This window comes from Lissotriton helveticus, chromosome 4_1 (assembly GCF_964261635.1).
Source record: "Lissotriton helveticus chromosome 4_1, aLisHel1.1, whole genome shotgun sequence".
Classification (NCBI taxonomy): domain Eukaryota; kingdom Metazoa; phylum Chordata; class Amphibia; order Caudata; family Salamandridae; genus Lissotriton; species Lissotriton helveticus.
Window position 1 is genome coordinate 2,031,334,475 of NC_136063.1, and position 26,720 is coordinate 2,031,361,194.

Sequence of the window (26,720 nt, forward strand, 5' to 3'; positions counted from 1 at the left end):
TGTGTGCTCCTGTTCTGTCTGGGTTCCCATTGCCTTTCCACTGTTTGTCTGGCCATATGTGGGCTTGTACTTCTTTGAATGTTGTTTGTGAAGTTTGTGTTTGGCTATTGTTTTTGTGCCAGCATTGGTTCAGGCATCCCTTAGTGTGTGTGTGTGTGTGTGTGTGTGTGTGTGTGTGTGTGTGTGTGACGTTTGTGGATGAACCCCAGGGACTGTGATTGTTTGTTAGTGTACTGACAGAACATTATTTGCACCTTTCTGTGTGTTTGACACAGGTGTTTAGTGGTGCAGGTGTGAGGTGGGTGGAGGAGGGGTTTGTGTGAAGGATCCAACTTGTGTTTGACAGTCAGGCAGTGTGACAATGAGCCATGTGTGTTGTGCTGATGACATACACATGTTAAGTAAGTTGAGACAGATGTGTGGCTGGTCACTGTTTGACTTCAGACACTTCCTATCATCCCTGTGCCTATGCATGGCTTGCCTTGCCATCTCCCTGAGTTGTTGCATAGTCCACTGTTGTTTTATTACACTAACTGTGCCAGCCATGTCTGATTTGATTGCCTAAGGGTGGTGTGATATGTTCCATCTCTTGCATGTGATGTACACCGGCTTTTTGGCTTGCTGCATGGCTTTCCAGCACTGTCCACCTCAATTTTGTTTAGCCCATTTATTGCCCTCCATTGCTGCAGACATCTGGTATGTGTAAGTGGCTGTGTGACAGTGTGGGGTGTGTCTGGGTGACTTGACAAGCAGTGTCATATTCAGTGTGAGTGCTAATTTTGTTATTGGACTCAGTTTGCCTGACATGAATGGAGGGTAGGTGTCGGGAAGAGGGTTGCCCTGCCCCAGAGCTTCTGTGCAGGGTGTTCCTCTTCACCCCGACCTTCTGAGACAGGTCCCCTTGTTGTTTGGTGTGTGTAATGCAGAGTCTGGGTACACCTGGCTGGTTAATTGTGCGGGGGACACAGGAGGGGCACACGGCTTGCTGCCTAATGGGTGTGGGGGGGCGTTGTGTGAAGGGTGGAGGTGTGGCCCTATGTTCTCTGTGGACTGCCCATGCCTGGCGCTGGCCCTGCCTACTACATTGTTTTCAGGTTTTCCAGCGTCTGCACCGCTGCGGTGATCTGACTAGGAGATTGCATTGATTTCGCGGTTGATGGGTGACCTGGATGCGGAGGGTTCATTTGGTGACAGGTAGGACATGTTTGGGTACACTTGTGGATGTGTTCCTGTCCCCACCAGAGTGTCTGATGTGGACAGGAACAATATATCAGCCAAGGAGTTGTGTGTTGTGGTTGTGTGCAGAGTTGTGTGATAGGGAGCCTGCGGCATTGTCCACGATGGTGCATTACTTGCTGGTAGTGGATCAGGTACAGCACCGGAAAGGCATGTAAATCTGGATCCATTGCGGTCCAGATCGGGTGGAGGGGACCAGGAGTCTGGTTTTGTGCTCCGCTGTCATGCTTCCGCCATCTCCGGTTGGGTGGTTTCTCTGCTGTGGTGTGCCGGGCTGTTTGGGGCATCCTGATTTGTATGGCGGTCGGGACGTCATTCCGCATGGCGGTGGGTCTCTATTGGCTCACACCGTCGTGGTGGCGGGCGTATTTTTATAGCGGTTCACGTCGCACCACAGTGAACAGGAAATGGGCTATGTTTGCCCTTTGTAATATGGCAGCCGTGAGGAAAATTACATTTTCCGCCAGCGCCGCGGAGGTGCCTCTGCCCGCCATCATAATGAGCTCCTTAGTACTTTATTCGCATAGTAAGTCCATTTAGGTGCAGAATCTCCTAAAAGGCTTCTCCTCAGCCATTGTTGATCTTTCTCTGTGTCACTTCCACCACTCAACTCTGTCTCCTCAGTGATTACTGGTGGGGATTGATCAACTAATACACTTGTTCACAGTTTCCTTTGATTAATTTTTTGTGGCCATTCAAATTTACTAGTGACTCTCCTTGTTGCAGGGCTTGTTCCTTCACCCGGATCCTCTTTCTATACTGATGTTGTCTCAGTAGTTTTCTCAAGTTGAGGTTCGCTTTCTTCTCCTTTATTAGAGACCTCAATGCTACTTTGTTAGATGACAGGCACTTGATTCGGTGCAACAGTCTGCAGTCCTTCACTACTCTATTCACTTTGCTGTTGTTGAGATCTTGGTACTGCTCTTTGATGAAGCCTAGCTAGTGATGGTGCAGTCACCGGTGCTCTTCGTTCAGGCTCAAAGACAACATTTCTTCATAAATGTTTCTCACTCTCATTGCGTACAGGGCATACACCTAGTTTGGAACTCTGGCACACTTGGCAGCAGTATTAGTGACAAAGATAATTTTGAAGGGGCCTTTCCATCTGAATTACAGCAGGTCTTCCGAACCTGCTTCTTGGTCCCTAATCAATCCTCAGCATCGATGTTGTGGCACAGTTCTCAATGTGGATCTTGTGTAGCAGCTGCAACCTGGTGAGAGACAGAATGCACCACATCAGCCAATCCCTTGCAATATTCGAGTATCATATCATCTGCGATGCTTAAAACTGCATTTGCAGGTACAGCACGCAGTCTCATAGCACCCCGGATGAGAATCTCATGAGGAGATAAAACAATTCTTCTAGCAGGGACCAAAGGCAAAGCATCAAACCATTTCAGTGATGTTGAGGCACAAACTTTGGCTAAGAAAAACTTAAAATGGTGCTGTTTTGCTGCTCAACCATGCCGGAAGCTTCAGGTCAATAGCTATTGTCAAATATTGGTTTAATCAATAGCGCTGTACATATCATTCTCAGTACCTCGTTGTTGAAGTGTGTCCCTCAATCTGATTCCAGAGAAACTGCCATACTGTACCTTGGGATCAATTCTTGCAATAACAGTTTTGCTACATTGAGACTGTCATTTCTTCTAGTTGGATAGATTTGCATCCATCGCGAAAAGATGCACACTATGGCAAGGACATATATAAACACATTGCACACAGGCATCTCAATAAAGTCCATCTCCATTCTGTTGAAGGGAGCCCATGATCTCCCTAAATGACTAGGTGTAGCAGGAGTTCTTTTCCCTACATTCATTTGTTGGCATGTCACACAATGATGACACAATTCTTCTGCAAGCATCCTGAATCTGTGATTGAACAAGTTTGCCTAAATAGTCTGGTAATGGCATCCCTCCTAAATTTGTGTCCATGGAAGTGTTGCATCACTGTAAACAACAACTATCAAGTAACACTAGTTACCCATCAGCTCACATCCAAATGTATTTAGCATATTTCTCACATCCTGCTCTGATCCAGCCTTGCTGTTCCACTTCTGAAACATTTTCTCGTACCCTTTTTAATTCTTCCCAGGTGTCATCTATTGACATCAATATAGAAAGGACAGGAGCTAATTCACAAACAGCCTCTGCAGTCCTGGCACAGGCTGTGTAGTGCGATGTAATGACTGTGTTGTAAACATTGTTTCCCGTGCACAATACCATGCAACTTTGTTTGCACATCTGTATCTGACTGCAATCTAGCCATTTCCACTCCAATGTGCTGAACATTTAACCAGAGCAATTACAGCAGGTTTCAGCAGAGCTTCAAAAAGGTTTCTCACATGCTACCTGCTCCTGATAGGGGTTCCACAAGAGGTCATGAAACCTTATTGTTACCACAATTGCCCAAAATCATGGACAACACCAAAAACATACTGACTATCTGTAATTATAGCCACCTTCAATTGGGCTGTCAATACACAAGCTCTTGTAAGGGCAATTCCTTTTCCAACTTTTGTTGAGGTAATACCTCGGAGCCAGGAAGTTTCCACAACTTCATTATTTGTGCAGAGAGCATAAGCTGCTCTCAGGATACCTTCATTGTTCCTCAAACATTAGCCGTCAACAACAATTATCGAATCAAACTCTTTCAAGGGATCATCTTTAATGTAGGGTCTTGACTTTCTGCATAATTTCATGACACCCCAGCAATCATGTTCAAGTTCATTACAAACATCATCAGTTATAGGCAGCACATCTGATGGGTTCCAAATCTGATAACACTTTAAAGCCACATTGTTAGCTGCCAGTATCTGTTGTTTGTACTTTGTGAGTTTATTGTGATTCATATATTGAATTTTCGTTGAGGCCTGCAAGGTTCTGCAGAGTGTGGGACCATTACAGTTAAAGGATGTCCATCACTATTTCGTCACTCCTCTTGGTACAAACACCCACTGTGACAACTGATTTAAGGCAGCAGGGCAGTCCTGTGGCTACAGGATCAAGGGTTGTTGAAAGTATGCCACAGGTTTTCGAGCATCTCCATGCATCTGAGTAAGGACTGAGAGAGCGCAGCCCATTCTTTCACTGTAATGTAGTGTAAACTCTTTACTATAATCTGGCATTTCTAGTCTGGGGTATGACAGATACTTTCTCTCTGCTCTGGAAAAGCTTTCAAGCAATCGTTGTCCCAAGGAAGCAGATCAGGCCCATCTTTGTGTGTCAGTCTCAGTAAAGGCTTTGCCACTAGGGAAATGTTTTGTATTGAAGAAGGTTTCAAATTACAATTCTTTAGACTCTAAACTTGACATTCCCACTTGTTCTCAATTGAAGGTTAGCACTTTTTAAATGTAGTAAGGTAACCCAAAGTGATCCTATTAGAGAGGTAGGCCTTGTAGTAGTGAAAAATTAATTCAAGAATGTTTCACTAACCTGACATATATATTTTAAAGTATATATCCAATGTTTTAAATACACTGCACCCTGCCCTATAGACTGTTTAGGACCTACCCTCGGGTGACTTATACCTATTAAAACGGAAAGGTTCGGCCTAGCAAGTAGGTTTATTTTGGTAGGTCGAAATAGTAGTTTAAACTATAACACGCAGGCTCCAATTGAAGGCGTGCGACATGTTTAAAAGGCTCCTTAAGTGGGTAGTACAGATCAGTGCTGCAGACTTACTAGTACTTCTAATTTACAGGCCATGGGTACATGCAGTACTATTTTAGTAGGAACCTATGAGTAATTATAATGTGCCTATTGGGTGTAAGCCAATGTTACCATGTTTAAAGAAGAGCACAAGAACTTTAGGTAAAGTGCGCAAAGTCCTAAAAGCCAACACAAACGTGTTCAGGAAACTGGAGGGTGAAGGCAAAATGTTTGGGGATGACTCTGCCGAAAGAGCCAGGTCGAACATTGTGATTACCTTTAATTGTTTAATCAGTTTTCATTGTAAAGCTTCAAGGTAAAATCACCCACGCACACAAAGCCCTATACGAACTTGGACCTGATTGTCTCAACACTCGCCTTTCCTTTTACACCCCCACCCGCCAGCTGCGTTCGTCCAACCAAGCCCTCGCCGCTGTTCCGCGCATCCACAAAGCCACCCTGGGAGGAAGATCCTTCTCCTACTTAGCGGCCAAGACCTGGAATTCCCTTCCCATCCACCTCCGCCTTACTCAAAACCACCTAACCTTCAGAAAACAACTTAAAACATGGATATTCGATAAGTAAACCTCCCCCCCCCTTCCTCAAGCGCCTTGAGACCCTACGGGTATGTAGTGCGCTATATAAATTCTGACTTGACTTGACTTGACTTGAATTGTTATTAAATATTAAATCAAAGTGTTGGAGAGGTCCACTGCAGGAGCAACAAAATCCTTTGGGAATCAGCAGTGCTACAAGTCCATGAGAATTTTAAAATTGCTCATTAGAAAAAGTGCTAACAATACGTAGGAACTACTTGATACCCTTTGAGAAAAACAAACATTACCCAGTAGAGCAACATTTCCAAGAAAAACATGAGAGAAATAGTGATTACTTGAGCTATTTTGATTTAAATTGAGTCCAGAAAAAACCTAGAGGAAGTAACAGGGAACAAATACTTAAAAGATTGTAATCAAGGTGCATTATACTGTTAGAAACTAAAGCCCCAAGGCATACATGCCAACATTTTGAAAGTGGAAAATGAGAGATTTTGAAACAAAAATCAGGGTAATGTATTTTCACTATTGTCTTACATTGCAGCACAAGCAATTTGAGGTGAGAGAGACCAAATATAAAGTCATTTCTGGCCAGTAGAACTCAACATGGAAAAAGAATTCAAAAGACATGTATGGTGAATGAATATGCTGTCTATTGAGGTTATAAAATAGTGAATTGATTTAGTTGTAAGTTGTAGTGTATAATTTTAATTGAGAGTCTCTGAAGGTTAATCCAGACAAGACGGAAGTGTTGCCCATTTCCATCTCGGGCAACCCCTGGAGTGATACATTCTGGCCTATAGAGTTGGGCACACCACCTAAACCGGCAGCCGCAGTCAAGAGCTTAGGCCTATATGTGGATAATAAATTATCCATGGAAAAACAGGTTTCCACTGTAGTGGGCACCTGTATAGGCCTCCTAAAACAACTAAGGAAGATCTCGGCATTGCTTTCATTCCCTACTTTGAGACACGTGGTCTCAGCCACAATTCTGGCTAGGCTGGACTACGGGAACTCCCTATACCTAGGCCTGCCTCAGCGGCTGCTGGACAAGCTTCAGGGAGTTATGAATGATGCAGCTAGGCTCATATTCAAAAAACCCAGGACTGCCCACGCCTCTCCCCTGATGCGGGAGCTGCACTGGCTCCCAATACGTCAGCGAATTGTATTTAAGGGATTGTGCACTGCTCACAAGGCTCTGCACGGCAAAGCACCCAAATATTTGAAATCCCGAATATCCCCCTACACACCGGGTAGGACTTTGCGCTCGTCGGATGCCACTTTCCTGTCCCAATCTCGCTTCAAGCTGACCACGGTGGGGGGCCGTGCGTTCTCCAACGTGCTTCCAGCTTTGTGGAATAAATTGGATTCAGATCTCAGGAAGGAAAGTAGTTTACTTCCCTTCAGAAAAAAACTAAAAACTGTGTTGTACAAACAAGCATGGAGTAGCTTTTAGGTGCACAGCCTTTCTTTTTGTAACATCTCATTACGTAACATCTTTCATGTAAATCTGGACAGACAGCGCTTAGAGACCCCTGTGGTTATAACGCGCCATACAAATTAAATAAATAAATAAATAAATAAATAAATATGAAATTGTTTTTATTTGACCACCATAAAAGGGGAGAATGAAAATGGCCTGTAACAAGATGAATAAACAGGGGTACCTAGCAACAGAGTGTATACTTAGACCGTGACTCTGATAATAGGAATATGGAAATCAATTGATACTGTAACGACTATGGCCCTTATTTACAGGGAATTAACGCAGCTCTATGCCGCAAGCCATTTTGATGCGCAGCATTAATTCCAAAGCAAACGGATGCGTCCAAAGCAAATGGATGCCTCTCAAAGGTACTGGAGGCTCATGTCTCTAAGAGTGTCTCCAATTTTATCGAGACCACTAACTACTTGGAGCCTAATCAAGCGGGGTTTCGCCCTGGTCATTCAACAGAGGCGGTGATTCTAGCGGTTCAGGACAACCTTAGAGCCAATGCGGATATCGATACACACCAAGCTCTGGTGCTGCTTGACCTCTCGGCGGCGTTCGACACGGTTGACTATGACATCTTGCTCAACCGTGTCGAACAGGCCGGCCTGAGAGGACCGGCGTTGAGCTGGATTACATCCTTTATCGAGGGCCGGACTCAGGCAACTCAACTGGGCAGCTTTACAGGTACTAGGCACACGTCCACCTGTGGAGTCCCGCAGGGGTCGTCATTGTCCCCCTTATTATTTAATCTTTACCTCCGCCCTCTTCTTTATTCCCTTAAAAAGTTTAATGTCACAGTGTTCAACTATGCGGACGATTTACAGCTAATATTTCATCTGAACATCTCTGATGCTGTGTCCGAATTTCAGAACACTATGAAACACATCCAATGCTGGATGAACGAAAATCATCTAAAACTCAACCCGGGCAAAACAGAACTACTTTTGCCCGGGAACAGTTTATCCAGCTGGAGTGATAACTTCTGGCCAGTAGACCTGGGCATCCCTCCCGTAAGGTCCATTGCTGTAAAGAGCTTAGGCATCACGCTCCACTCGGACCTGTCCTTAAAAACCCAGGTGGGCGCTGTGGTCTCAGCAAGTTTTTTCCAAATGAGGAAAATAAAAAAGATTGCTCATCTTTTCACCCAGTCTGCCTTAATCCAGGTTACTATTGCTCTGGTTATGTCCCGCCTGGACTATTCCAACAGCGTCTATTTGGGACTTCCAGTGGGCCTGTCGAAGAGACTTCAACTTGTCCAGAATCAGGCGGCGAGACTCATCCTACAACAGCCAAAATGGTCTTCTATTAAACCTGGACTAGAAAAGCTACACTGGCTTCCGATCTCCCAGCGCATAGCCTTTAAAGCAGGGTGTATCACCTTCAAGGCCATACAAGATAAAGGCCCTGCCTTTATTCGTTGCCTGATCTCTAAATATATACCCACCAGAAGCTTGCGCTCTGCGCAAAAATCCCTACTGGAGGTGTCTCGCTTCAAAAGGAAGCGACAGGGAGGCTGCTGTTTTCGCCATCTAGCAGCCTCACTTTGGAACTCCATTCCCTTATCGATTAGGCAGAGTGAGGATTTACTTACCTTTCGTAAGGGATTAAAGACCTGGTTGTTCGCCCAAGCCTACCATTAGCTATTGTCAGCTCAGTGTTATGTTAGACGGATTCTTCACCTTTCCTATAGCGCCATGAAGCCCATGGGCGTACGAGCGCTCTACAAATTGATTTTAACATAACATAACATCATATCTACAATATGACAAACCCCTTTGCACGCAATAGGCTGCCATGCGCCTCCGCAGGCACATTTGCACAATGGTGGAAGGGTGCCTGTGTCACGGGAATGATAGTTTTTGTGCTGGAAGGGACACCCTCCTGCACAGAAATAGTCATAAGAGGTTATTTCCTTTTCCTATGTGTGCTACAGAATACAGCACACATAGAAAGAGGAAAAAAAATTAGGATAAATGAAAACATTTCTCCTAGTTGCACTGCCCTAGGCCTCCCCTGGGGAGGGGTAGCAATATGACACATTTCCAGGTTTACGATTTCTTGTAAATATGGAAATGCTGCGGAAGCAATGTGTGTTGCGTGGGAACACCAACAGTAACCCCCATGGCATGCCCCTTTCACGCAAAGTGTTACATGTTAGGGGCTGTATACAAGGACACAAAAAGTGACGCCGGGTGGCTTTACGTGTCCCTGTAAATATGGGGCAACAGGTTACCCAGCCGATTCGTCATCAAAAGGGACACACCAGATCGCAAGGAGCTAGTAAAAAGCCCCTTTTAGAACAATACATTTGCAAAAAGAACAAGGCGTGCCCACATGGGCAATACAAGTGCAATATAGCACATTATACTTGCCAACATTTTAGAACGGAAAAGTGGGGCATTTTTAGAAACAACTTTAGATAGTTAACATGAAACCATTTTTAGCTTCAAATATTTGGGAGCCTCCCACCTCAATCAGATCTGTTAGCATGTCTGAGATATGCCCACTTGGTAAATGCTATCTGATAGAATCAAACAAACAGTCTACTTGGGCAAGATTATTTCAACTGATGAAACTTAGTAAATGGCCAACGAAAGGAAAGTGATAATTCTTAAGGTATTACCCTATTGAACTATGCACGCAGAGTTAGAATCACAAATATCACACACTGTAGTGCTGCAAGTGAATATATTTAATAAGGAATGAGTAATGTTTATTAACAAAGGCTAAAAGAAAATGATAAATATGATGTATGTTTTGGAGGTAAAAATACAAAATCATGTGAAAATTCTCTTCAAATATCGGGTCATTTTGTGCATATAAATACAGTGAACTTTAAGAACTTTAGGCCGTATTTATATTTATTTCACGCAATGCAACACCGTAAGACACCTTGCTGGGCTGCCTTGCATGAAAGGGAGAGGACAGGCATACGTGATAAACTCCTGCGTAGCACCGATGTGTGAGAAAGTGCCATCTTTCTTGCATGGTATGCTCCCACTTTTTGCTGAATTGCTGATGTGCTTTGACTGAGTGTGTTCTGGGCTCCTGCCATTCAGGTGCCAAGGGCCTGTGTTCCTTCCAAAAAACTGTGTTGAAACCAAAACCCAATTGGCATCTCTTGCCACATGTCAGCCCCTGGTAAATGGTACCCTAGGTACCCAGGGCATTGTGACCAGAGAAGACCCCTAAGGGCTGCAGCACGTATTGTGCCACCCTTTGGGGTCCTGCACCCTGACACACACACACTGCATTTGCAGGCCGAGTGTCCTGGTGCAGAACTAAACAAAGAGTCGACATGGCCCAATTTGCCATGCCCACAAATACACTGCCCTGGCATACATCAGTCACCCCTCTCGCTGGGTGTCCTATGCCAGTGGTGTGGACCCAGGTGCATGAGTCCTGTGCCCTTGCAGTGATGCCATTGAGAGTATATGGTGCTGGGAGGCTGTCATGACAGACTCCACAGCACCATAATGGCTAAACTGAAGACTCATAACTTCTCAGCACATTAAACCCACTCTGATGCCAGTGTGGAATTTAATGTAAAATGCACTACAGAGGGTATCTTAGAGATTCCCCCTGAAACCTAACCTACAATCCACATCTTGTCTTAGAGGCTGCCTAGGCTGCCACACAGCAGACATGTTGCTTGACCCCTGGGTAGAGAGCCCTCCGCTCTCCTGGGCCTGCAACAATGCACATCTTGGGCGAGATGCTTGGTCTCCTCCCCCAGGATGGGCAGGGGAAGCTTCAAAGGCATGCCGCCTTTGTGAGCTTCTCCAGGTTACTTGCTGTATTCAACAACTGGCCACCACCGGTTCTGACCCCCATTCTGGCGGGAAGACAGACGGGAAACCCTAAGTGAGGAAAGGGGGTGTGCCAGCCTCTGCCAACCCCACCCCTCAGGTGGGAGAGTCGAGGTGAAGCACAACTCCGTGCTTGACCATCTTGAGGATAGGAAGCCTTACCAAATCAGAGATAGGCTCCTGCCCCCCTCCCACAGGAGAGGAGCAGGATGGGGGTGTACCTACCTCAGGACAGGGACCCATTGGTCCCTGCTCTTACCCTACTGTAACACCCCTAAATGTAGTATTTAGGGGCACCCTGAACCTTCTGAACCTTCCTTCCTCAGATCCTGATTTGAAACAAGCAAGAAGATCAAGAAACAAGAAGACCTGCCATGCAGCTGCTAACAAGAGGACGGCACCAACTGACTTTGCCCCAGCCCTACCGGCCTGATGATCCTTGAACCTGCTCCTGTGAAACTCTGGCGCCTTCCATGGTCAGCAACCTCAAAAACCCCGGAGGACCTGACTGCCTTGAGACTCTACCAAGACTGGGACTCCCACGAGTGGTGGTTCTGCTCAAAAAGCAACATCCCTGGTGCCAGCCAGGAACCGCGAATCCAGCACACTCTGCATCCGGCGAGCCTGGCCTGTGCCTGAGTGGACAAAGACCCTGAGGATGTCCCCCCGATGATTGTGACCTGAAATCCAGTGCCCAAGGACCCTTCTCGATGACCCAGACGACATCTGCAGCCTCACAACAAGGGACTCCTCCAACCGCGACCAGCAGAGGGCAAGATTTCCCGATATCAAAAGACACCTCTGCACCCGGCGCCCAACGGCCCCCTGTGCCCAACTCCTGGGTGCCTACCTATCCTCCTAGAACCCAACTTACCCCTCGAAGTGTTGGTCGCTCCTGAAGAATCTCCGTCCCTGAGCCTGCAGCCTTTGTGCATCTTCCAAGTTTTCCATTGAATAACATTGAGCGCCCGACGACTCAAAAGCACCCTGCACCCAGCCGCCCGAGTGCCCCTGGGAGTGCAGCCTTTGTCCTAATCTACTTCCCCATTTGCCTTGAGCAAGTGACCAGGAGCCCAGCTCCCACAGCCGAGTGGCCTGCTTGCCAGCAGCCACCAACCAAAGGCACCCAGCCGCATATAGGCTAACATTGGGCCTACCTACCCCTGCACCCGGCTGCCCCAGTGCCGTTGAGGGTGTACCAACTGTACCTACCTGACCCTGGGAGACCCATGAGTCTATGCCCAGAACCTTAACTCTGCCAACCGAGTACTTACCCAAAAGCCAATAACTCACTTTTCTTACATTGACTGGTTTTACTTGGAAATTCTTCCAAGTGTGGAGCTTTGAAACTTTAAAATATTCATCTAAAATCGGCCGAACAACGAATTCCAATTTACTCATCTGTTATCAGGAGAGACACCAGTGCTGTACCTTTCAGCCCAGCACTGAGCCTGAAAAGTAACTATAACCGTGATTTACTGTTAACTCGATTTTTCTCCATAGGAATCCATTGTCTGGTTTTCACCAGAAAAACTTCTAAGTGTCCAATTTCCAAATCTGCAAATATTCCTTAAAAATCACCTGTATGATGTAAACGCATTCTTCCAATTGTTACAGGAGATACACCAGTGCTGGATCCAGGATCCAACACTGAGTAAGAAAAAGTAATTGTAACATTACTTACCTGCTAAGTGAATTTCCTCCTATAGGATAACATTGGTGATTCTATGTGAAAAAGTTTCAACTTTTAAAATACAATAATAATCCTTAAAAATCACAACTGTAACCAAAACGCTTTTACTCAATTGTTTACAGGAGATGTCCCAGGACTGAATCTAGGATCCAGTCCTGTGGTTAGAAAAGTAATCTACAAAGTAATTAATTGCATTGAACCAGAAATTCCTATTGAGCTCAATGTAACATTGTGTTTGAAATTGTGTTGCCCATTGCAACAACTGTAACTAATGTACTCAAAGTCTATTGCCTATTTGAAAAGCACTAAACTAAAGTAACTCATTCTGAGAAAGTATATTTTGATACCTTGTTGGTTCTAAAATAAAACAACTATGTATTTGTATACAAATAATTAGCCTAGAGTTCAGTTCTTGAGTGTGTGAGACCATTTGCTGACTGAGTGTGTATAACAAATGCTTAACACTGTCCTCTGATACTGCCTTACTGCTCGACCAAGCTAACACTTTAGAGAGTAAGGTTATATCTAACTTGTGTTTGAAATTGTGTTGCCCATTGCAACAACTGTAACTATTGTACTCAAAGTCTATTGCCTATTTGAAAAGCACTAAACTAAAGTAACTCATTCTGAGAAAGTATATTTTGATACCTTGTTGGTTCTAAAATAAAACAACCATGTATTTGTATGCAAACAATTGGCCTAGAGTTCAGTTCTTGAGTGTGTGAGACCATTTGCTGACTGAGTGTGTATAACAAATGCTTAACACTGTCCTCTGATACTGCCTTACTGCTCGACCAAGCTACCACTTTAGAGAGTAAGGTTATATTTAACTTTAGCCTCTGACAAACCTCTGGGGACTGTGGACTCTGTACACACTGTACCTTAGTTTCGTCCAGTATATACAGAGCCACTTTCTTACACGATGAAGACACCTTGACACCCTGGTGCAAGTGTGCCTGCATTACAGGCAGGATTGGTTTTGTGCAGGAAGCGAAACCTGACCTGGAAATGCATCAAAATGATATGCCTTACCAGGTGAGACATAACAAGGAGAAATATCTTTATTTCTCTTCGTTTTTTCTGCAGCACATCTAGAAAGGGGAAAATGCCTCAGGGCATTGTTTTTGTATAGTAAGTTGTCCTATGCGTTAGCGCTGGGTAGCACATTGTGCGCTATTGCAGGGAAAAGACAGATATGTGCTGTTTAATGATAAATATGGTGCATTCCAGCTCTTTCCCTATAACGCAGAACCACAAGGTGACTTGCTACACTGTGTTATTTTATGATAAATATGCTCCTAGTAGTTTTCACCGAGAAGAAGGCCAAGATGGCCACACGCTGAGTGGATTGTAAAAACCGCCAATATTTTGCCATGATATTTTGTTTGACCCAATTATTGAGCATTGCTGATTTAACTGCATAAAAATAGCAGACTTAATTTCTGTTGCATTATTTTGCACCATGTGTTGTCATTATATTTGTAAGAAACAGGTTGTAATAATTTTGCAATGATATGTGCATAAGATTATTTCTAATATGTGCAGAACTCTTTAAAAACTGGAGGGTACATTTCCAGAAGAGTGGGCATTAGAATAAAATATTGCATTGTCATTCTGTGATGGTATCCTAATACCACACCATGTTGTCACATGGGTTTCCTTGTTAGCGCAATAGTTTTGAGGTTAAAGTAATAGTGTGTAACGTATATGTGGGTTTCTGGCACAACCTCACAGCTTTGTATATAGCTGCATGCCAACTCTGAGGTTTTAGCTGACCTCAGCCATCTGTTCAACAGATGAAGACATAGACTGCTGAGCAGGGCTGACGTGGAGTGTAAGATTCCATTCATTGTGTCCACTGGAGTTCCACCCTACTAATTCCATGTTGTAGTCATCAGTGTGCAGTGAAGTTGCTCTTAACATGCTGTTAGTCGCTGGAGAGGACTGACCAAAGCATTTCTAAAATTAGCAGGACAGACCAGGAATGCAAAGTTACGAAAACATTCGTGAGGAAAAGGCTTACTGTTGAGTTTCTACATGCTGGAATTTTTTTCTTCCATGCTGTGGTTTCACTATTGTCTTTGGTGTGGATATATAAAATCTGCTGTAGCCCTCAATACATAGGTAGCCTTAAACTCTAAATATGGTCTTTGATCTTTTTTGGCAAAGTGGAGCGTGCCATACTCTGAGGTCACAAAATTGTAAAATTGTAACTATAGCTCAAAGCTGGGGGAGTAACTATTTTACGAAAATGGTCAGCTGTGTTCAATATTACAGTTCAAAACACAGGCATGAATGTACACAATCACGCGCACACATTGTGTCACCAAAGAAGTCCATGAAGTGTACCTTTACTATTAAAAACTCAAGTTCTTTTTTTAATAAAATAAATGTATTTAAATTTTTAAAAACAGAGACAAAAACAGTATCTCGGACAAATAACCTGCAGGCAATCAATCTCCAGTTAAATGCAGCTTCCTTTCCTTACACATTTGAGCTTCATGTATGGCTGGAGTACCCCAAATTTTCATCTGTTCAAGTCAGTCTTAGTCCAAGCTAGTCCTGGTATTCCACCACTCCGCCCCGATTTTCCGGTACATTTACAGGTCTCATACACTGGTCTCACCATAATCCAGTCCCTCCTTTTTCGTTGTGGTGTTCAAAACAGGTGCTATCTACATCTATGGCTGAGTCCCAGGTTTGCAAAAATCCCTATGTATTGGCAAATGTCCAGATCATCCAGGAAAGTTAGCAGGTGTCAAAATTATTTAATCACCACTCTTTCATGCAAGATTACAGCTATTTTGTCCCAGAATAGACTGTGGATGAAGCCACATTCTAGTAAGGAGAGTATACAATCTCCAACTTCTTCACTTTGAAAGTCCCTTTAAAAATGCCATAGTCGTTGCCTGGTGGCGTATACGTGTGAAAGTAGTGGAGCTGTGGAAGCCTATTTCGTGCAGAAATTGCAACTTCCCGTGAGGCCAGGAGTGCTACATGCCAGTCCCTATCCTCAGTGGGACCAATGACAGCCTCCCAAGTTTCCCTCAAAGCAGAGACTTACGATTCGATTTAAATACTTTATTCGACAGCATTGTCATAAAAGCATATTTCCCTAAGCTAAACAGAATAAATACTACTCTAGAATATTAAGATCAACATAAAATACATATTAAATTCCATCAAATTACGATGTGCTGGCGAATACATCTATTTATAAAATTCATACGTTGTAAAATACGAATCACAGTGCAGAATCCTTAACTATTGAGGTTGTCCTTAAATTTACACGTTCCATTTTACATAATTAGTTACAATTTAAAGCGCGCGTGCGTATTATCCAGGCCCAACCCAGGTATTTGGCCAAAGCGATAGCAAGATTGGGGGCACAATTTGATCTTAATATTCTTAGTGCCTCAAGATATTTCCTTATCCCCAAATTCCTACAGACCGGTTTTAGCCATCTACTTCTCGGGGCAGCATATAATGGACAGGCAAACAGGAAATGTGGGATGTCCTCAACGTGTTCTTTACAATAACAACATGTGTTTACATTGCCTGGGGACCATTTGACAGTAAAAGCATTAAGGGGTAGGGAACCAATTCTAAACTGGAAATACAGCTTTCTATCTAGGGGTTTAGTAATCAAGTCCCAGTACTGTTCGCATTTAGGGGTTATTTTAGAATCCAAGAACTGGGATGCCAACATGGAAGGTTGATTGGAAGTCAAAACAGCGTTGTATATCATGTCCCAGTAAATTTTTTTCAGTGATTCCTTAGATGGAAAGGCCTGGGGGTCTACTGCAGTCCACAGGTGATCTAGGTGCAGTTTTTGAAGCAAGTTCTTAATTTCTTTGAGCCAGGGTATTTTGTGAAACCGATCAGAGCTAATGATGTCCATGAGAGCTGATGCATAGTGGCCCAATTCTGGAGTAGTCTTTATGCGCCTCCAATATAAAAGAGGACGCAATCTAGCCATGTCCTCAATCTTTTTCCTCCCAAGATCATATTGAAGCGGGATCGAGGGAGTGCTCTGTGGGACACCAACCATTCGGCGAAGAAATTTATTTTCTGCAGTAGCCAAGGTACTCAGGTTTGTAAAGCCCCATAGCTCTGATCCGTACAGGCAAGCGACCAGCACTTTCATACTGTAAATATCCATTATTGGCTGAATTGGTTTTGTAAATGAAGATTTATGTTTTTGTGCTATAGCCCCGGTCAGTTGATTAACCTTTAGCACCACAGAGTCCATATGGGATTTCCAGTTCATGTTGGCCTGTAAAGAAATACCTAGATAGGTGAAAGCATTCACTTCCTCCAAAATAGACCCATTATAATGCATTTTTCCCTTAAATTGCTTAGCAGGACTCAGATACATGAACTTTGTCTTTGTTGTATTTAGTTCCAAGCCCCGACTCCGACAGAAGTCTCCAAAAGCGTTGATTGTCTTTTGTAAACCACTAGGGGTCCGCGAGACCAGTAAAGTGTCATCAGCAAACATTAATACTGGAACTCTCTTCCCATCTAGAATCGGGGCGTCTGTCGGAAATTGCTTTAGAAAATCTACTATGCCGTTGATATAATGGGAGAATAGGGTGGGGGCCAGGACGCAACCCTGCCTAACCCCACGTTCCACGGGGAAAGGTTCAGTAACTTCTCCCTGTGCTCCCCACCTAATCCTGGCGTAGTTGTTTTCGTGCATACGCACAAGCAAAGTCAGCAGTTCGGGGCTTATTCCGAGATCGCGCAAAACAATCCATAGTTTTTGTCGGGGTACTAAATCAAACGCTGACTTCAAGTCAACGAAAACAGCATATAATGGTCCATCATCAAGGTTACATTTTTCCAAAACAAAGTTAAGAAATGGAACACCTGGTCAACAGAGCTAGTTAATGGGCGGAAACCAGCTTGGTACGGGGACAAGATATCCTTATCGTCTATCCAGGCTTGAATTTTATTTTGAATCATCCTGCCCATCAGTGTTTGTGCCGAATCGATAAGGCTAATGGGCCTGTAGTTGCTTGGTAAAGCCTTGTCCCCTTTTTTAAAGGACGGTATAATCTCTGCTCCCTTCCATGTTGCTGGGATCATTGCTCCTTGTGCGATAGAATTCGCAAGCCATACAACATATTTGCACCAATTGGCCCTGTCAGTTAAGAATACATCCGCTGGTATTCCATCAATTCCTGGTGCCCTACCTCTAGTTACCCCATCCATTGCCACATTTACATCTTTCAGTGAGAATATTCCATGACTATAGAATACCCTTTCTGGCGGCGGTTCGGTTGGTGGGAGCAGATTGTCTGCATATTGTGGTTTAAAAAAGTCCACCCATGCATGGTTTGCTACATGGTTTTTCGGGCAGTCTGCTATTCCCCCACTACCCCACTTTAAGATGGCCCAAAACTCTGTCTGTTGTTTGACTACACATGCCTTCTTAATGTCTGACCATAAATTCTCATCCCACAGTCTTTTTGCCCTGGTTTGGGCTTTCCTGTAATCATCCCTGGCTTTTAATACTCCCACTTTAGTCCTCAATGCTAAACTGAGGTTCTGTCGCGCCAATCTGCAGGAGTGGACATACCACCCTCTTTTTCTCGGGGGACCAGCACCCTTCCCCTGCTTAGTTTTTTTTTAGGAAAAACCTCTGTAAATTAGTAAAAAACATTAACTGTGACTCTTCAATGAGTTGGTTAAAATTTGGTTCATTACAGTGGATCTGTAGTCTGCTAATCTCTTTGCTAACTACCTCCAATAAGTCCTGCATATCCCCAGGTTTATCTACCAAGTTTGCCCATTTAATATGACGGAGATTATTAGTTGGGATTACTTCTAGTGTCATGACACCCCTTTCCTTGTTAGATGAGCTTTTACCTTGATCCTGATTAAAGAGCAAGCACAACGGATTGCGATCACTCTCCAATCTCGGTGTCACTTTCATATCTTCTACTTTGTGCCAGGCTCTAACATCGATGAGGATATAATCTATCCGACTGCTTGACCTTGAATTATCAAAGGTATGCGTGCCCTGTAGGTCTGAGGGGGTGCGGCCATTTGCTGCCCTCAACCCCCTGGCCAAGCACAAGCTCTTCACCTGTATTGCCACTTCTGTCCATTTCTTTACCATTGGTAGATCCAGCTGGGGAACTCCCCATTTGGTATCTTCTTCTAGGGCCAGTTCGTTATCCTCGACTCCTAGTGGTTCAAATGTTGTGTTCAGGTCTCCCCCCACTAGGATAGTATAATGTGAGGGGAGGGTCTCTAAATCATTATCCAATGCACCTAACACTTCAGAGGCTTTGCCCCCTTGGGTTCCCCTGGCATAGATATTATATAAGACCATATTATGGCCATCGGCCCAGGCGATCACAATTGAGAGAAGGTCACAATTGGAGACAAACCTCTGCTTGATGGTACATTGTAGGGATTGACGTACCCAGATGGTTAGTCCCCCTGAGGGCCGCCCTTTAGTATTCTTTTTTGCGGGAACAAAAAAATTTAAGAAGCCCTGCCGAAAAACAGGTGCCACTGCCCAGGTTTCCTGTAACATATTAACATCCTGGGAGTCAATAAATTAACACCATTCCGGGATTTCAAGTTTATGGTGGATTCCCGCCAAGTTCCAGGAAATAAATTTGAGGCTAGCTTTCGTCTGGGTAATCCGCTCTTGTAAAGAAACACCCTGTTTAAGATGGAGCATGGGGAGTGTGGAACTACTTTCCCCATTGTTTGTAGTGGTGGGGGGATTTGATGGCAAATGCTCTACTATATTAGGGGGATCTACCCTAAGACCAGATGTCTTACCATCACTATAATTTGTTTCTAAGGGCTTTATAGAGTCATCGTTTCCATTTTTTTGGGGCTCTGCAGCATTATTCTTTTCTCTGCTCATCCGAACTTCCAGTCAATCACACTCATTAAGACCAGAAAGTGCAGAGAACCTATTTTCCATTGGAATTTCCCAATTATTTCTTATATCAAGGATTTTGGCTTTTTTGATACAGGGATCCATTTAGTTTTCAACATTGTTGGATTTAAAGTGTTCTCTCCTCTATTCGTATAAAAAAAGTCTAATGTTAATGGCACTATTTCAGTTGATCTACGCTGGGGGGGGGGGGAAATATTTGCTAGAATGTTAGGCAGCACTTCAGGATCTGAAAGGTGTAGCACCACACAAACCCCCTTAAATTTTTTAGTGCCACCCCCGATCCAATCGACTCTTCTAGCTTTAACTACTTCTTGCGCCAACTGGTCCATGCCTCCCGGGGTAAAAGCTATATTCCTTGATAACCAATGGAGAGATTTATTTATCAAGGAAGGGATGTTCTCCACTTGCCCTGGTTCCAAATGGGGGACATTTGCCAGTACCAGTATTAAAGGAGATGCCTCTACTATTAATTCTACAGGCCCCTTCTCTGGGTTACAATCTACCCTACTGTCCCTTTGGCTCAGCCCTTCAAAATCACCCTTGTTGGTTTCTGGATCCCTGGGGCCCCCACTCCCTAGGTCACTACTCTCTATGGAGATCAGAGGGGTGTTTTCAAGTAATTCTAATCTGGGGGCTGTTTGGGTATTTTTTGTTTCAACCATGAGTGATTTCGGCTTTGGAATATTCACTTTCTCTTCTATTGATTTTTGCAGGAGACCCCCCAATCTGTACACCTCTTCCGTAAGCTGGTCTATTTTGCTTAGGAGCGGCTTGATTATAGTTTTAATCTTATTATCTAGGGCATTTAACAGCTTCTTGAATTGGTCTTCGTCCAAGTGAACCTTCCCTCCAGTGATTCCCCTTATATCTTCTTCACCATTTTCCAGGGGGGATGCATCGGGACGTTTTTTACTTGATCGGAGCCCGCCCCTTTTAGATATGCACTTCCCCCCTCCCTTCACTGCTCTTGGTGCTGGGACCGGTGCAGGGGCCTCCTCTTCTAGGAGGATTATTTCTTCATCAGGTATACTCTCGGGGACAGGATCAGGATCAACAATGGCCATTAGAAGCTGGGTCAATGGATTGTTCTCCAGAGTCTGAAACACCTCATTACTAATGTCAAGAGCCGGAGTAGATAAGGACATATTGTCAAGGGCAAATCAGGGGAAGAACTCAGCCCCAAGGATGATCTCCTGTCGTTATTAATCTTGGCAACTTTCTGGACCATATAGTTATCTATGGTATTAAGATGGGCAGTCAGTTTTGCTTTAGACATGTTGGAGGACAGTTTTGTCGAGCAGCGTCTATGTAAATCCGTGTAATGTAATACGTTGGGAGGAATCACAACCTCTTACGAGAATAATAGGGATGAGACGACTTACTTGTACAATTTGGTCAGGGGTCAGAGCCCTGTCCCTGACTCTTCCTGCCGATGAGGGCCGTAGAGGGCCCGCCCTTTGCCCGGGCTTCGCGTAGCCTGTTCTTATGCCCACTGGTGCCTCCTGGCGCTGGCGCGGTGTCACGGAGCGCGCCGCCGCAAAAACTGCCGGGAATTGAGGTCCCGGAGCGGCGGTGCGGTATGTCAGCGTTCGTTTGACTCCTGGCGGTGGCGGCGTGATAATGGCGGCCCCTTTGTGACTCCTGGCGGTGGCGGCGTCTCACTGGTAAGTGCTCTCCCCCACTCCGCCGGGCGTAGCCTGTTCTTATGCCCTCTGGCGCTTCCTGGCGCTGGCGCGGTGTCACGGAGCGCGCCGCCGCAAAGACTGCCGGGAATTGGGGTCCCGGAGCGGCGGCGCGGTGTGTCAGCGTTCGTTTGACTTCTGGCGGTGGCGGCATGATAATGGCGGCCCCTTTGTGACTCCTGGCGGTGGCGGCGTCTCACTGGTAAGTGCTCTTACACATTCTGGACACATTTTGTCTGGTAATCTTGCAGATGTGAGATTAGTCTCTAAATGATTGAATTCTGACAAGAGTATTATTTTGGTGAGGCTTGGCAACAATGTATGTCACAGGCTCAGTTATCTAAGGATTTTTTTTTTAAGAGTTTTATATAGCGCAAACTTGACCCGAGGGTATCAGAACGCTTTACACAAGCACTAGTTGTGTTACATGAGGACACATTCATTTTTGTTAAGCACAGGGTGATTAAGTGATTCACCCAGAATCACAGGATGTTGAGAGTCCTTGTCGAGAGTCCAACCCGGTTCCCCAGCTTCAAGGTCAACTGCCCTAGCCGTTAGGCCGACTCTAGTAAGGGATGAGTCCAAACTCTACTTGCAAGACAGCTAAGGACTTCAAGTGGTCAACTTTGAGAAGGTATTTCAGCATGAAGATTTCCGACATGTTCCATCCCTCAAACGTCAGCCATGTTGGGGAGTCCAATACCCACCCATAAAGAAGTTGGCCCTGTCAATTTGTCATTCGCCCCTTTGCACATGGGGTGACGTCTAGTCTGAGAAAACCACCCTCACCGCTGGAGGAAGGCTCAGAGGAAGCACACCTCTTCAGAGAAAGTGGAGTGTCAAGCCCACAGCTTGCTGCCCTGTGAAGGGTCTGCATAGGGTCTGACATTGGTTTAAATACCCAGTCATTAATTACAGTCAATTGAGAGACCAAAACATGCAATTGCTTCTGCCATGCCAAGAACACCATCAATTGCCAACTTGCAACACATAACCATAGATAGACATCTTGGGCATCTGGTTTCTCGGAGGAGCTCCAAGAACGTAGAATTTATCCCCTGGAAGAAACAATGGGGCAGATTATAAGGAACATTCTGCATAATTTAGAGGAGTCACAACAGTGCCACCATCTTCAGCAGTACCATTCTACCCATCGGAGGCAGGGGAAGTGGTGCTGAGATCCCTCCCCAACCTATCTCTCACTGGAGTTATGCTTCTCACCCACACCTGAGCTTCAGTCATTTTGATCGACATCCTGATGCAACAGAAGCACTTTCTAACTTCACCATCCATTTCACCACCTCTGCCTGCCAAAATACTGGGAAATCATTCAATAGTGCCTATTCCACCCTTAGCCCTATTTCATTCTATTATAATTTGTGCTATTAGTTGGGAGGAGGTGAAGCCTTATTCAAATAATAAACACAATGCTTTTCAGGAGGAACAACAAAAGTCTGAAAATAAACCAGTGCTTAACTCTCTGGTAGCTTATTACAAAAGCAGTCAGGCTTAACTTAGAGGCAATGTGTAAAGTTCATAAACAGTAAAAAAGTGAAAATGCACCAAAAGAAAAATCCCAGACCAATTTGGAAAAATAGGTTAAAATATAGTAACTAAAATGACAACACAATGACAAAATACAAATAAGTAGAACCAGAGTTATACATAAAATAGCGTCAAATAGCACAAGGTGCTAGGTGTGGTTATCTGGTCATGCTGGACAGGATCTAATTTACAAGTTCAGGCCGACTGCAATAGAGTTTGAGTAGGATACAAGGGCCATGTTTGTCCCGCTAAAGATTTTACCTTCTCTGTTTAGTGCGAAAAGTTCGATGTCGCTGGAGCTTTGTGTTGGTGGTCTACAAGGACTGTAGCTGTTGGTGCTGGATCTCATGGGTGATGCGAGGAGCAGGTCATCGCTGGAGATTTGCATTGGCAGGCATTGTGGGTAGTCGTTGAGTGATGGAAGGAGTCTTTTTACAATTGTGAAAAGCCCAAAAACCTCGAGCTCTTCGCCTGGAACTTAGGGCTTGAGATTTTTTGGAAGGAGGAGTGCTCTGTGATGCAAACCAAAGATGCAGTACCCGGGAGCACCTCTAGGGGATCAGGACTCACTCTAGTGGAGGCCCACAGAAGGGATCGGGTAGGTGCAGGTAGGTCCAGTTGGTGGTGGTCAGCTGTGCAGGTGCAGGGCAGGCCTCTGGAAGCTGGTTGTATCCCTGTAGCTTAAACAGGGGCTCAGCCAACTGAACCATGGAGTCACTTTTGGGGAGTCTGGGTTCACGGCCAGCAGGTCCAATCTTCCTTCTTCACACAGGAGGGTAGTCCTTCCTCTGAATCTTCCACTGGTCCAAGAGTGTTCGGATGATAGGTTCTAAAGGTGCCACTTTTATCCCCAGTTGAGTGGAGATGTCCCCTTTGTCTAACCTTTCTCCTTTCCTGGGTTGGCTCCAAACTTTCCTTGGTATCTAAAGACAGGCAGGCCTAGGTGTGAGTTGCATTTGTCAGTGGCTGAGTAGGCAATCCTTAGAAATCAGGAAGGGAGTTGGCAAGCCCTGAGGCTACTCTTTCAAGCACCGAAAGCCTGAGTACAACCCCTCAGCACACCCTGATCAGGGGAGCTACTCCCTGCTCCGCACCGAGACCCTATTATCCCTGAAAGGAATATTCAAAACACCACAGGAGAGCCAGTCACAGTGATGTGACCCTGTACACTGACAGAAAGGCACACTTGGTTTAGGTAGAAAAATGCCTACTTTCTTAAAGTTCAAAAAACTTATCACCTGCAACTGTTTCTTTTAACAATCTCATTGTTTGGAAAATTCTATGTAATATGAAACAGTTTGAGTTTGTTTTCTATACATTACACTGTTTGTATCTTGCTCTAAATAGAAGGTCGAAAAGTTGTAAATAGTTACTTACCTGTCTGAGCCTGTTCCTTTGTCTTGCCTTAAATGTTTTTTGTCTGTCTGTAATGACATGTCAATTATTGTTCCTATCTTATTGTTGATTGCAAAAAGATGTAAATATTATTATTTTTCCTTTGTTAGGCTGTGACGTTTGATAAATTTGAAATTTCATACAAATTTAGGATAAAAAATAAAGAAAAAAGTGTTTCTATCAAAAAATAAAGAAATAACAAATAACAAATTTGGGTTACATTGAATGGATGTCTTGTACCCTTTGGAAAGAATATAGTGAATTGATATCAGCATTGACAAATCTCATGGTGTTTTCTACTTTCTTAAAAGTGGCATTTTCAGAATAGTAGCTTAAAATCTGACTTCACCATAAAAGGTAATTTTAATTTACAATTCATTTGAGGGGAAGAAGCATTTCTCTATCTGTTCTCAAGCTGAGTTGATCATTTATGAAGTGTAATAGGGTAACCCAGTGGTGGTCTATGAGAGAGTTAGCCTTACAACAGTGTAAAATAACTTTAGGAGTTTTTCACTACCAGGTTATGTAAGACATTATTACACATACAGGTTACTTATACATAATAAATAGAAAGATTTAGGCCTAGCAAAAGGCTTATTTTTCCAGGTCACAATGAGAGCTTAAAATTGCACCACAGGCTGCAGTGAGACATGTTCTACAGTGCTACTTTTGTGGGTGTCACAATGAGTGTTTCAGCCCACTAGTAGTGTTTAATTTACCAACCCTGGGAATATGCCACACTATTCACTAGGAACTTATAAGTAAATAAAATGTGTAAATCAGCTGTTTGAGAGAGAGAGAGCACAAGCATTGTGCCACTGTTTAGCAGGGAAACAGTGCAGAGAGTCTTAAAGGTAAACAAAAACGGGTTCAGCACATGAAAGCAAAAATCTGGGATGACCCTCCAGAGAGGGCCAGGAACAACACGTTCCAAAAGTTGTTTAAGATGCTTTCTATATGAGAGCACAAGGGTGTTGGATTGCTTAAAATTAGATCCACCAATTTAATTCCGGATTGTCATTCACACCTTTGATGCTCTCCACCAATGGGATCACTGATAAAACATCGACTATAATATCGACATTCAAAATTATCAAGTCAATAATATCACATACAAAAATATCAACACTCAATACACAAAACTAAAATAACAGAAATATTGATTAAAAAATACTGTCAAAAAAACTATCGACTCCAAAAATTTTGAGGGAAAAAGAGAATGCAAAAATATTGATAAAAACTAAATAACATAATACATGAGAAATATCGATATGCATGATATCGACAACACAAACGATAAAATACATTTTAACTATACAAAAAAATAACATTTAAACATAAAAAAATTATTTTGAATACTATAAACAAATAACATATTTCAAACATTAAAACAAACACTAACAAAAATTAATACAATATCACTAAAACTAAAACACAAGCAAATATACTTACAAAATCGAATTCAAATGAATACACAAACACTACAAAATAAAAAATATCACCGCCATAAAAAATAAACATACATGGGGTGTGGCCAACAACATGGCCGAGTAAGAAGTGAGCCTTCGCAGCTCTGGCGAGCCAACCTGATCCGACGTGAAAACTGGTGACCAGGGTCCCGTCATTGACGCTAAATGTACTTTAAAGGTCCTCTCAAGGCTTGGGCACAACCAGAAGCGAACAAAGCGACACGGAAATACCGGCTTTCTGGTGGAGCCCGGGGTGACACGGGGAGACGCGAAGATTGTCCCAACATGGTGACACGCTAGCACTACGAGAGGAGCGGGCGGAGCCGAGAACACCGGCGCCAGTGTGCAGTGGGAAGAACCTGGGTGGGTGCCCCTGGCCCCCCCCTGCGGACACCCGGTATTGAGCAGCATAGCCCCGGAGCTCGTACAGCACTCGGAGGTACGGAGCCGAGTGGGGGAGGAGCCGCAGCAGCGCAGGCCTAATGGCCGGAATGTAGCCTCTGCCGGGAGAGCCTGTCTGGCGGCGCGGAGGAGTGTCTTTGATCTCCCCGCAACTCGAAGTGAGGAGAGGTGCAGCGGTTGGGCCCGGGCCAGGGTGCAGGTGAATTTGGAGCCCGGTGGCGGCGCTGACTGAGCGGAGGATAGAGGCTGTGCGGCGCTGGAACGTACGGCCAAGGGGAGCTGAGTAGGGCCGGAGGAGAGACGCGAGGCCAACTGGGCCTGAGGATGTATGAGAAGAGGACGCTGGTGAGCGCACCCCACCCTCCTGATGGCCCTACAGTGATAGGGAGGGTATCTCCCGGGGTTGGAAGAGGAGAGGAACGTTGGGAGAACCGATCTACTGGAACAACCCCGGGGTCTGGGGAGTGAAAGGGCCTGGAGCACGCAGAAGGCCTGTATCCCATATGCTGCGACTGATGTGGAGACGACGCTGAGCAGCAACATCCTGGGGAGACATACCAGTCCGTCCGCATTTGATACGGATTGGTGGACTGAGTTCTGCCCCGCGGCTCTCTGTGCCCGAGGGGACCCGGGGGAGAGACGTAGGGAGGAGTGGATCGGATCAGGGGGGTCACTGGCTGTCCCCGGGCCACTGGTGAGTGAGCGATGGGGAAAAAAGAGACGACCACCAGGACCCCACGCCAGGGGACCCTGGATCGTTATGCCACGGCCCCCCCACCTCAGAGACAGAACTACCGGGAGTGCACTCGGATACAGCCCTATTGATGGGGGCTATACAGGCATCCCGGGAAGATATACAGGCGTC